General features: G+C 34.1%; 1 protein-coding gene across 1 annotated transcript in view; it reads left to right on the top strand.

The window, feature by feature from the left end:
* The window catches only part of LOC140447802 (odorant receptor 98a-like), an 88,901-nt gene that overhangs the window by 12,481 nt on the left and 63,318 nt on the right, over window positions 1-13,102 (top strand). The window lies entirely within an intron of this gene.

A 13,102-nucleotide genomic window follows, 5' to 3' on the forward strand; every position in this document is an offset into this window, starting at 1 on the left:
TCGCACTTTCTTTTCCATTGTTTCAGGGTTTTTTCCAGGAATATTTTAAACAGGGTGGGGGATGTGGAGCAACCTTGTAGTAGTCCCTTTGTCATCTTAAATGGACTGCATATTCTATTTCCCGTTTTGATAGCTACTTCGTTATTCTTGTAGAGTGCTTTTACCGCGTTTATTAATCTTCGTGGAACTTCGATGTCTTCCATTGCTTCCTATAGCTTGGTTCTAGGTATTGAGTCATATGCCTTCTTAAGATCAACAAAAGCCAGATGGACGGATCTATTTTTGGCCATTCTTTTTTCTATTAGTTGTTCGACCGTGTAAATGTGATCTAAGCATGCTTTCCCCGCTGTGAAACCTGCCTGGTCTTCTCCGATTTTATCGTGTATATATATATTTCTAATTTTTCCTTTGTGGTCTTTCCATACAGTCTGCCTATAGACGATATAATGCTGATTCCCCGATAGTTTTCGCAGTTTTTTCTATTTCCTTTCTTGTATATTGATGTCATATATGCTTGGGTCCATTCTGCCCGTAAGTCTTCTCCATTCAGTGCTCTCTCAAATATTTTATGTATCATACGGAATAACTTTTCTGGTCCGTTTTTTATCAATTCATTTGGTTTTTACCTCTGCTAGGCTTAATTCGATTTCGTCATGTGTGTAGATTTCTACTCCGTCTATTTCTGATTCTTTGAATTCGAGGCGGTCTTCGGTTAGCAATTTTTTATAGTATTCTTGCCATTCGTTTTTTTTTTGATTTGACCGATCGTGATTTTCTCTGTCTTATTTCTTTGGAGCGACTTTAAGATGCGCTATGACTCTGAATTTCTCGTTCCTCCTATGTGATGTTCTATCTCTGTGCATGTTTTTTCCCATCTTTCATTTTTTTCATTTGCCACTTTTCTTTTCACTTCTTTATTTTTTTTCCTGTATAGTTCCAAGTCCTCATAGTTTTTTGTGTTCAGGTATTTTATATGGAGTTCTTTTTTCTCTTTTATGCATGTTAGTGTATCTTCGGTTAATTTCGTAGTTTGGTGGGTGTATTTTTGGTCCACTTCTCCAAGAGCTTCTAGGGCTGCTGTCTTCATGCAGGTTTTTATGTGTTCGTATGTTTGTTCTTATGATTCATACCGAAAATCTTCTAGGTTTTAGTCCAATCTTCTCTTATATAGGTCTTTTATTGAGTCTTCTTGTAATAAATTGATTTTGAATTTCTTTTCTTGTGTTGAGCACGTATTGATAGGTGTAGCCGGAGCCGTAACTTGGTCAGACTCTCCCTGGGTCGGTTTCTGTTGGGTCCATATGAAGGGAAATTCCATCCAAGCGATTACTAGTTTGTGATCTGTGCCGCATTCTGCGCCTCGCTTTACTCTCACGTCTTTTATTTTTATCGAGCTTTCGTGGTTTATTATAACATAATCAATAATAGACCTTAATTTTCTTGTTTCTTGTGTCCAAGTGTATTTGTGTATGTCTTTATGTTTGTAGAAGCCGTTTGTGATCTTCAAGTGGTTTATTTCGCATAGCTCAATTAATCTCTTCCCGTTATCGTTCATTATATCTGCTCCAAATCTACCAACTGTTCTGTCGTTTTCTTTTCTTCCTTTTCTTCCATTTAGGTCACCGGCGATAATTATTTCTTGGTTCTTCTTTCTATTTTCGATTTCTTTATGCAGTTGTTCTATGAATTGTTCTTTTTCTGCAAAGCGTTACTCTCTAAATATCAAATTGATACACTACGCTCTATTGAACATTTTTTTATATGTAAACATAATAATACGCGTTTTAGTTCAAAAATACGCTAGAAATGAAAATCTAACTTTCACGACGATTTTGATGATGAAGATACATATAGCGAATATAAAATCTCGTGAAGGCGACTCTGTAACGAAACTAGAAGAGGTTAGTGGCGACGATGACTACGATACAAATGGATCTTATACAAAGGACAACTTTATTTTGGAAGAGAAAAAAGTAGACAAAGGAAGTTTTAGAAAAAACCTAACGGAACAAAAATCCCCCATCACAAAGAGTTCGTTGAAAATCATATAATCCTATTCGCAAGTTACCGGGTGTAGTATATGCTGCAAGAATGTCAAAAACATCTTTCGAATGTTAGAGTTGCGTCGTGGATGACGCAATAATGGGTTACAACAGTGTATAATTGAGCATGTAAAATGATGTACAATAGTTTATAATAGACCAACGACTATATTGCAGCGACTAACGCGATTGGAATGTCAAACCTACTGTCATTGTTAAGCTAAAAGTATTTGTAGGTCTCCTATAGTATTTAGCTGGTATTCACAGATTTAACAAATATTGTTTGGAAGACCTGTGGAAATCCGACACAGACGATATAAAAAATTGCTTTCACGCTGTTTTTCGTGTAGCTTATCTCTATTTTTATGTCTTGTATCAGTTCTAATACTTTATCTATTTTTCTTATGGTAGACGCTTTTTGTGATGTTCTTGTTATCCTTCTGCTCTTTCCCAATAATTTATCTTCTTGGTTTATACTTCGTCTTTTTTTACCACAGTCATTAGTTAATTCAGAGTAAATCATATCTTTTACCTCTTAATATATGATCAAGTAAGTTAAACACTGGATATAAGCACTTATAAAGTACTTTGCATACCTGACATTTTAAGAAAGGCCACCGCTCAGAGGTAAAGATTGGCAGGTCATATCCAATGAGAACGAGATGACCTATGACCGAAACTGATATAGCAGTCTGATAGAGAAAAAAGAAGACTACCAATACGACAACGTACCAGATAGAGAGACAACAGTTCATATTAAGCTAAAGATCTCAATACCATAAGCTAAGAGATAGACAAAGATTTTTTAATGGACTGAAAGAAATGGAAGCAGATACAATGGATTCCAGAGCTATAGAGTAATTATCAAAGCAGATATAGATAAACAAATATTTTGTCGAATTATTATGAAGTATGTGCAAAGTATGTAGACAAACGTTTGCCACCATAACCGCTAACCTCCATTGATGGAGACGGCACTTGAAGAAAGAAAGAATTATGAAGTATTTGAAAAACTATCGTCGATCTCTACGAGCCTATATATGTTATTGGTATAGCGCACAAAATGGTGGGTATGTGAGACATGGCGGTCGACCGTATACGTTTTAGAAAGCTCTTCAAAAGGTAATTGTTATACTTTTTACTTCTTTTACACCGGTGTTTCTATTTGAAACAGAAATATTAATCTACTTGCTGATCAATTTTAATTGCCATTCGGATCCAACAATCCGCAACAATTTAACATGAGCTCGGGCAATCACTTCACAGAAATACAAGTTAGGACGTGAGTTGTTTTACAACATACTTAATTTAGTAACGAAGTCATATTTACAGGCTGTTAATACTACTGACTTAGTTTCTCTATGGAACGAAATATTGATAACTATTCTTTTATTCAAACATCACATTTCCTATTTTTCTTGTTCAACATAGAAAAGTCGTCAGGGAATAAAAAACTTAATTTTTCAAGCGTTTTAAAATGATTCCAATGTTAACGTTTTGATAATAAATCTGCAATAACGAACAACACCATAATTAAAGACTCAACAATAGAAACATATAAAGCTGTCTGTATGACACTATGCTAAAAAAGAATGACCAATTATTTTTTGAAGATGCATGATTTTCAAAATGTATTTATATTTTAAGTAGTTCCAATAAAGATCGTTAGAAAAAATAATCACCTTTATAAAGTCGATACAACAAACTATTTTAAAAAATAAGAAACTGAACAAGGAAAAAATAAGAAACTGAACAAAGAAAGTTAAACAAATGGTTTTTTAATCACATGTTATTCAGAAAAGATAATAAAGAAGTTATGTTCAAGTTAAGTACACATTCACAAACTCAAAATATTTTTTTTTTATTTAAACAAAAAACCACATCAACCGCGCAGGGTTATTAGTGGATATAACAAATACATGAAATATAAAATTGAATAACTTGATGTCTTTTAAATAGCTTAACACTGTAGAAATTTTTTTGGTGAGAACTGTCTTGAGATCATCATCTGTGAATCCGTGGGATCTTCTTTTTTCCTTTAATTGAGGACAATCAAGCAGGATGTGTTTTACAGTCAGTGGGTTAGAGCAGCTGGAGCAAATAGGTAGTGGTTCTTTTGTTATTAGGTATTTGTGTGTTAAGGCAGTATGGTCAATTCTTAAACGATTAATAATGACTTGGTTTCTTCTATTTAAAGGAGTCTCCAGGACATCAGTTATTTTTGGGCAAATTACATTTAATTTAGTACCTAATTTTTTCCAATAATTTTGCCAAGTGTTAATGCAGTGGATTTTAACCAGGTTTTTTAGATCGATGTACGGATATGTCTTAAATTTTGGAGGATGTTTTGAGTTCATTCGACTTTTTTTAGCCAGTTGGTCTGCTTTTTCATTTCCGTAAATACCTGTATGTGAAGGTACCCAAATAAAAGAAGCTTCCTTTCCTAATGATCGAAATTTTTCTAGTTCGTTTTTTCTACTCTGTATAATAGGGTTGTTGGTATATATTTGTTTCAGTTCCAGTAATGCATTTAATGAGTCTGTTACGATAATGCACTTCATCGTTCTACTCTTTTCGAAGAAGATTAGGGCTTCCAAAATAGCTGTAGCCTCACCTGTTAGTATACTGCAGTTGGTTGGTATCAATATGCTATAAGAATTTTCTTTACAGTAGTAGGCAGCAGCGTGACCATTTGGAGTTTTAGAGGCATCGGAAAAGATTTGTAAATAATTAGGATAGTGGTCTAGAATTTCCATGAACAGAGATTTAATTATTGTGGAATTTGTAGTTGATTTGGGATACTTGGTAAGTATTACGTCAATAGTTAATGGTTGGCTTGTCCATGGGGGATAGTTTGCATTTATATTTAGCGATACATTGAGATGATTCATATCGAAAGTTGTGAGCTTTATTCTTTCTTTGAGTGGTGTAGAGTTTTTGGTCTTATTGTTAGGAGAAAGTCCAGGTTTGCTGATGTGGAAAAATACAGGATGCTGTTTCTGGGATGATATTTTTGCTATGTAGTTCAAGGATGCTATCGTCTTATATGTAAGGGAGGTTCTCCAGTTAGAACTTGCATACTACTAACCGGACTAGTTTTAAAAGCTCCCAGTGCTAATCTCAAAGCTGTAAATTGAATACTGTTTAGTTTTTTTAGAGTGGTTTTACATGCAGCATCGTAACATATGCAACCATAGTCGATTTTAGTTCTAGTTAGCGATTATATAAAATATTACAACATATCACAAAGCTGCATTTAACTATAATATCTTAAAAGATTGATTTTCATTCACTGCAAGTATTAGATATTTTAACACAAAACTCAGTCCATTTAGGAAACGATTATATGGAAAGAACCCAAAAATGGCGTAAAAGTGGAATAAATTAACTGAATTAGATCATAAGAGACAACAAAAGAACTACTCATATGTCAGTAAAATATGAGAGCATAAACAAAAGTAATAGAATAACAACGGAAAACGAAATCGACATTAATTATTGGGGAAAAAATAAAAAGAAATAAAAAATTTACTTGAAATGATCTTTTTCCTTTTAGTAATTATTCTATTAAACATATCGTGATATCACAACCTCATCATCATCATCATCATCTTCATCATCATTCATGTCTTCATCGATATTATCAAGAAAACTTGTTCTGGGTTTTTCTCTTCTTATCCGACCAACGGGTCTATCAAGGGGCGTTTTTCTAGCTGGGTCATTTTGTTTCATCCGCGTTACATGCCCTATTTACCTCAGACGTTCTATCTTAATATGTTTTACGATATGTGGTTCCTAGTATATTCTATAAAGTTCGAAGTTGTATTCTCTTCTTTACACTCTATTGTCATTCGCTGCTTCATAAATTCGCCTTAGTACTTTTTTTTCGAAATATCCTAACATGTTTTGTTACATTTTGTTAGACTCCAGGTCTCTGAACCATATGTTACGACTAGGCGCATCATTGTTTTAAAAAGTTTTGTTTTTGTATTTCCACAATATAATTGTGGATTTAAGAAAAAGATTGGGGCCAAAATAGCATCTATTGGCCGTGTAAATTCAGAGGTTTATCTCTGCGGTAATACGAGTATTATTTTCAGCGTTGAGCGCTCCCAGGTATACAAATTGTTGTTTGTTGGTGTTTATCATAAAAACATTTTTATAGCTGATTCTTTTAATGCTATATATGCCTCTGGTACAGCGTTTTCCGTTCTCTTAACAATATTGGTATCGTCAGCATAGCCAAGGATTTACACTGATTTATTATATATTGGACCAATGGTTGTGATTTGCGACATACGTTTCACTTTTTCCAAAGCTAGATTCAAGAGTATACAGAAGAGAGGGTCTCTCTGACGCAGTCCGTTATTTGTTTTAAAAGGTTTAGATAGTTCACCTGAATTCTTACTCTACATTCAACTTTTTCAAAGTTGGTTTTGGTAAATTTACCAACTGATTTGGTATTTCTAGCTGTTTCATTGCTTTGAACATTTTTCTTCTATTTACAGAGTTGTAGGCTGCTTTGTAGTCTATAAATATGTGAACAGTATTAATGCCATATTCCAGTGTTTTTTGTAAGATTAAAAAAATCTAATAAAATGTTGCAATCTAATGAATTGACGATTGACGAATTATCGAATATGTGCCATACGGTGACATACTACTGTGGAAAATATTTTATACGCTGCATTTAAAAGAGTAATTTCTCAGTGGTTACAGTAGGTATTTAAAGATAGCTTTTTTTATGTATGGTGTAAAGTATTTCAATATTCCAATCATCGAGGAGGGATGACTGTGTCCATATTTCTTTTATAAGCTGATGTAATGCCATTGTGGTAACGTGTACCTTCGTTATTTAGTTCAGCTGGGAGATTATCTATTCCGGGTGATTTGTTCCTGGCTAGTTTTTTAACTGTATCTTTAACTTCAAGAATCGTTGATGGTTCCTTTTCCCTCTGGTCTATTCCCTTAACCTCATATCTTTCATCTTCCAGGTTTTCTTCTTCTTCCTCTCTATTAAGTGCTCGATTTAAGTATGTCCCCATCTATTCAATGCATCTTTCTTTGTTGGTAATAGGTCTCAATTCTGACTTCATTGTCGCGTGGTCGCCTTGAATTTCTTTCTGTTGATGTTAACTTTATTATAGAATGCTCTGCATTATAAATTAAAGTTGAACAAAAAACGTTAAACAAATGGTTTTTCAATCACGTGTTACTAAAAAAGAAGATAAAGAAGTTATGTCTATACTTATTTAACTACACATTCACAAACGCAAAATATATGTGGTTAATTTATAGGGAATCCTCGTCTACATCTTTCAGCTTCACGTTCTTGTTTGGCTAAGTTTTTGATATTTTCCTTCAAAAACGAGCTCAAAGGTCTGTTATTTGTTCTGTTACTTGCTTTATTTATCTTTTATTGTTGTCTTAGTATATACTAGCCCATGAAAAATAAGCATTCATCTTCAACAGAACTATTCTATACTCTTTATAAATGTATCTATGAGACTTTTGCGTCGCTTTGAGAGCTGACAATTTTACATCATATAGAAAAACTAGTAAAACTAAGCTATTACGAGCCGTATTTTGGTCTTAAAGGTTACTTTACGACTTTTTTAGATTATTTTTTCTTTGGTTATTTTAAGACTACCAATTATTGTGACCTCGTTTTTCTAATTACTATATTTTGTCTTGGTTGTAATTTTAAGTACAAAAACAGAAAATTTGGTCGTTATCTTTTTATTAAGGCAGTTGCATGATTGATCTTTAAACTCCTATTACACAAAATATGTAATCATCGGTTGTTTGAATTGTTTTGCTCTTCATAGTTTGGCTTCCTATTAACGAGCGATAATTAATTGGTTACCAAAAATTAATCATGTAAATTACTTGTTATCTATAACAATTTGTGTAATTGGAATTGCGAAATGCTACAACCAACAAATATTACAGATACATAATGTTTATAACCGTGACTAATTTCGGGAAAGTAACTTAGGAATCAATAACTGTTTGGTCAATATGTCCTCAAGCATTTACGTCTCTTGCTTTGTTTACTAGTTTTTGATTTTTGTCCATATTAACACACACACACATGTACACATATATATATATATATATATATATATATATATATATATATATATATATATATATATATATATATATATATATATATATATATATATATATATATATATCCGGTCAAAAGGTGGAAAATAAGACAAAGAAGGTGGCTATTTCATCTATTTTTGGACTTATAGGACACTGTCTTCCACGGGACGGTTCGTTGTGCTTTAAAAAGGTCCAATTCGTCGAGTGTTTCTGAGAAGTGTAGAAGCTTTTTGTGGTAACTTTTAATACATTTTGACAAGATTACTACTACAAAACTTTTGCAATCATTTTAATAATGTTACTCAAAGTAAAACACAAATTACACTAAATTAATATTCCATTGTTGAAAGGTTGATGTGTTGATCTTGTAAGTTTTTCGGCCAATACTAGTTTTTTACATAAGTTTTTTACGTACTTTTTTTTTAATTACGTGTATAATAACCACATGTCTCTTTTGCTGTTCTAAGTCTGTGTTAAATTGTTAACTGTACTTAGTTTTAATTGATTGTTTCTACAACTTAACGATTCAATGGTTCAATGTCTCAAGTTTTTTACATTTTATACCTTTGACTGCTACATGTCTTTTTGAGGTAACACTGTTGTATTAACTTCTCTATGGATGTTTGGTGTTTCCATATTATTCTTTTTAGATAAACTGATGATGCTCTCTGATCAGAGATCAAAACGTCTTTAAATAAATAGATGGAGTAACCACCTTCTTCGCCTTATTCCCCATCTTTTGACCGAAAAACCCACCACTCTTCGAGTGATCCTTGATTTATATATATATATATATATATATATATATATATATATATATATATATATATATATATATATATATATATATATATATATATATATATATATCTTAAACCTAAAGCTAAGATTAATACTACAAAGGAATTAATATTAAAAACTGAACAGTCTTCCGGGTTGAACAACGCCGATTATCATTGCACCAAGCTTTCGACATCCTATTCGATGTCTTCTTCAGGGCTTCCGAGGTCGCAGTCTTCCCAGTCTCTAGACACTACTACACGGATCACTAAGCAATGCATTACTGGTACTGGGAATAGAGGATGGTTCATTTATACCGTCAATGGTGACGTGTTTTGGGTGGAGGTTGGCGTAAGGGTCACCGTAGAGATTGGAGCGAGAATAGGCACGGCGGTTGACGTGAACATTTCTGACAGTAGGATTTTGTAAGACTGGTGGGGCAGGCAATATTTTCTTAATGAGAGGTGTCCAAGGCTAAGGTAACCGTATGCCGTCATCTCTTTTATTAAGATAATTTGGCCTTTTGTCAATTAGTTTGACTTCTCGGACAATTCTTGTTTATAGAAGAGGAATGGAATGTTCATAAATGCTATTTTGAAGGCAGTCTGCACAAGGAACAAAAAACTTCTTTTCGTGTTGACATAAAACAAACTCTAATTTCTCGTGACAAGTCTTCCAGAACACCTCAAATATATGGCCTACACAAAATTCACAAACCCGGTATTTTTCGACTTCATATTGTCTATAAATACAACTGCCCTACACAACCATTGGCCAATTTCTTAGCCAAAACTCTACAACCTCCAACTAAAAATACTTTATCCTTTGTCAAAAATTATATTCATTTCACATCAAACTTCTTAAACAATACCCTATCTAACCATCAGACATATTAGTAAGTTTTAAAATCGTTTCACTCTTTGTAAACATTTCTGTAGGCGAAACTCTTAACATTCTAAAAACTAAATACAATATCCAGCAAGACGACTTATCTCTCATTATACATAGTATGTCCAACACTTATTTCTTCTTAAAAAATTAATTTTACAAACAAAAAAAATGGTGCCCCAATGAGCTCCTTACTAACTCCAGTAATTGCCAATATCTTTATTGAAGACTTCGAGACCCGAGTACTATCCACATCAATGCTCAAACCCATGTTGACGTGTCTAAGATATGTTGACGATACTTTCTTTATTCCCATAACATGGATGTTTTTGTGACTTTTTTTAAACCCATCTGAGTGGTATGTATCCTAAAATCCAGTTCACGATAGAAGTAAAAACGGATTCATCCCTACCGTTTCTCGACATTATCATAAAGAAAAATTAATCCCAAGGTTTTCGTCACTCTATTTATCAAATCTTTACTTGCATGCCAACTCTCATCATCCCTCTTTACAAATTAATTCAGTCATTAATAGACTTGTCTCCAGATCAATATGCCTTTGCGATGATGCAAGTAGGCCAGCTGAGCTCTCTAGTTTAAAACAAGCCTTCATCCAAAACTGTTACCGCAAAAATTACATCAATAGGGGCATCCAGAATCAATCTCCCACTCAATCTCAACCCAAAGACTCAGATCCTCATCGTATGAAAGCTTTTCTTCCTTTCATTAAATTACATCAAAGCAGTCACTGACAAAATTGACAAAAGTCTTAAGTCAAGAGGAATAAAGAATATATTTACCCCACAATAAAAACTTTCATCTCTTGTCCGATCAATCAAGGACAACATTCCAAATGAACAACGCGAAGTTTAATTGCTTGTGCAGACTGTCCCCGATCCTATATGGGCCAAACAAATCGTAGAGTCTTTGATAAAAGAATGTATTTTTGTGAAGAAATAATGGCAATGTACGGTAACAATGTGGTCCAATGAGAACATGTTTTGTTTTCTAATAAGACTAACTTTTTACTTTATGCGTATGATTATTCTTAGAATTACTGCTATTGGTCTAGAGAAAATCCTTACTGGATTAGAAAAAAACATATAGAATATGCTGAAAAGTTTAATGTATGATCAGGAATTGTTGAAGATCATATTATATGTTCCTTTTTATTGATGGTAATTTAATTAGCAGTAATTATTTAGCACTTTTCCAAAATATTGTCATACCAACTTTAAAAAACATATATTCTAACCCAGCAAACTTAAGTTCTAGCGAATATAATATAATTTCAGTAATATGAAGCAGCACCCCAATAACAAATCAATGCTAGGTAGTGCTTCAACCAAATATTTCGAAATCGGTGGATAGGGAGGCGAGGATCAATGGAATAGCAGGTACAATCTCCTGATCTGAAGCCATTAGACTTCTTGTAGGAATATGTTAAAAATATTGTATACAAAACTAAATCCCTAGACTAAAATGATTTGAGGAGACGATTAAAGCTTTAAATTACATCGGTCACACCTGAGATGTTGAGTAACTTTGGAAGACATTTCTATTTAAGATTAGGATATTGTCAAGACTTTCGTGAGGAACATTTTGATCTTCTTTTATATGCACATTAATGAATTTTTTTGGTTTTTACATTATAAAAAAATAAACAGTCTTACTTATTAGTTTTCTATTGTGTTATAGCAAATTTTTATACTCAGATGGTTTTCTTTTTTTTTAATGGTCTTTTTTTCAAAAAACCTGAAAACACCTGACATTTCCGATTTATTTATTTATTTATCGTATGGCAATTACAACACATTTAGAACAAATACACAAACACTAGTAATATAGGTATTTGACAAACTTTAAATAGTTACAAACAAACATCAAGTGTATTTATATAATCAATTGACTCTGAAGTTGCAAACAGGAAGTCTTCAGGACTACCATTGTAGGATCTTGAGGGACACTCTTGAATAATGTGGTCGATGGTTTGATTCTCCCCACAGTCACATTGAGGAGACGGGTTCTTTTCCCATTTGTGTAGCATGTATGCACATCTGCCATGTCTGGTTCGGATCCTATTTAGAGTGGACCATGTTTTGCGTGGAAGATCAAAACCTGGTGGCTTGTGGGTAATGCAGGGCATGTTATTTTGCCATTCGTTCAATTCTTGAGACCATGCATTCGTGATGTTGAACTCCTCATGTATCATTCTTGCCGTTTTCATTGGTGGTTTTCTAGAACGGAGACGGGTATTTCGTGCATCCTCGGTATCTTGGTGGATCGGCAGGTTTATATTGTTCATGATCTTTTTGTATTCACGTGTAAGTGCGTCGACTCGTCGTAAATGTGGAGGTGGGATGTGACTTAATACTGGAAGCCATTGGGTGGGAGTTGATTTAATTGTACCAGTTATCATCCTCATAGTGCTGTGCAGCTGATTGTCGACCTTTTTTACATGTGGACTGTGTAGCCAGACTGGAGCACAATATTCAGCGGTCGAGAAAACAAGGGCTAAGGCAGTAGAGCGGAGAGTGGAAACAGATGCTCCCCAGGTGGTACCGCAGAGCTTCTGTATAATGGTATTTCTTGTACTCAACTTTTGGGCAGTTTTTGTTAAATGCTCTTTAAATGACAGCGTTCTGTCTAGTCTTACGCCCAGGTACTTCGGTGTTTTGTTGTGGGTAAGTGTGGTATTTTCAAACCGTATGTTGAGTTCCTTTCCAGCAAGTTTATTGTTCAGGTGAAAGCAACTAACTTCTGTTTTGGATGCATTTGGTTGAAGTCGCCACTTGCGAAAATATTGGCCCAATATATATAAGTCTGCCGTCAGAACTTCTTCAGACGTTTCTAGTATTCTGCATCGTGTAGCAAGGGCCCAGTCATCGGCGTATCCGAACTTTCTTGATTGTGTTTCCGGCATATCTGCTAGGTATAAGCTAAATAGTAGTGGAGAGAGCACTGACCCCTGTGGTAGGCCATTCTTAAGTTTCTTTGGTAGGCTGATATCTGTGCCCATCACTACTTGAAACATTCGGTCGTTGAGCATGCTATCTATTAGGCGTGTTATTGGTTTACAGGGGATTGCACGGAGAATTTTGTATATAAGGCTCTCTCTCGATACTGTATCGTAAGCTGCCGAGAGATCAACAAATGCCGCTGAAGTTTTAAGTCTTCTTTGGAAACCCGCTTCGATGTAGGTGGTGAGTGACATTACCTGGTCTGCACAGCTTCGTTCTGGTCGAAAACCCGCTTGTTCGACTGGGATCGCCTGGAAC

The sequence above is a fragment of the Diabrotica undecimpunctata genome, chromosome 8, assembly GCF_040954645.1.
Source record: "Diabrotica undecimpunctata isolate CICGRU chromosome 8, icDiaUnde3, whole genome shotgun sequence".
In the NCBI taxonomy this organism is placed as follows: domain Eukaryota; kingdom Metazoa; phylum Arthropoda; class Insecta; order Coleoptera; family Chrysomelidae; genus Diabrotica; species Diabrotica undecimpunctata.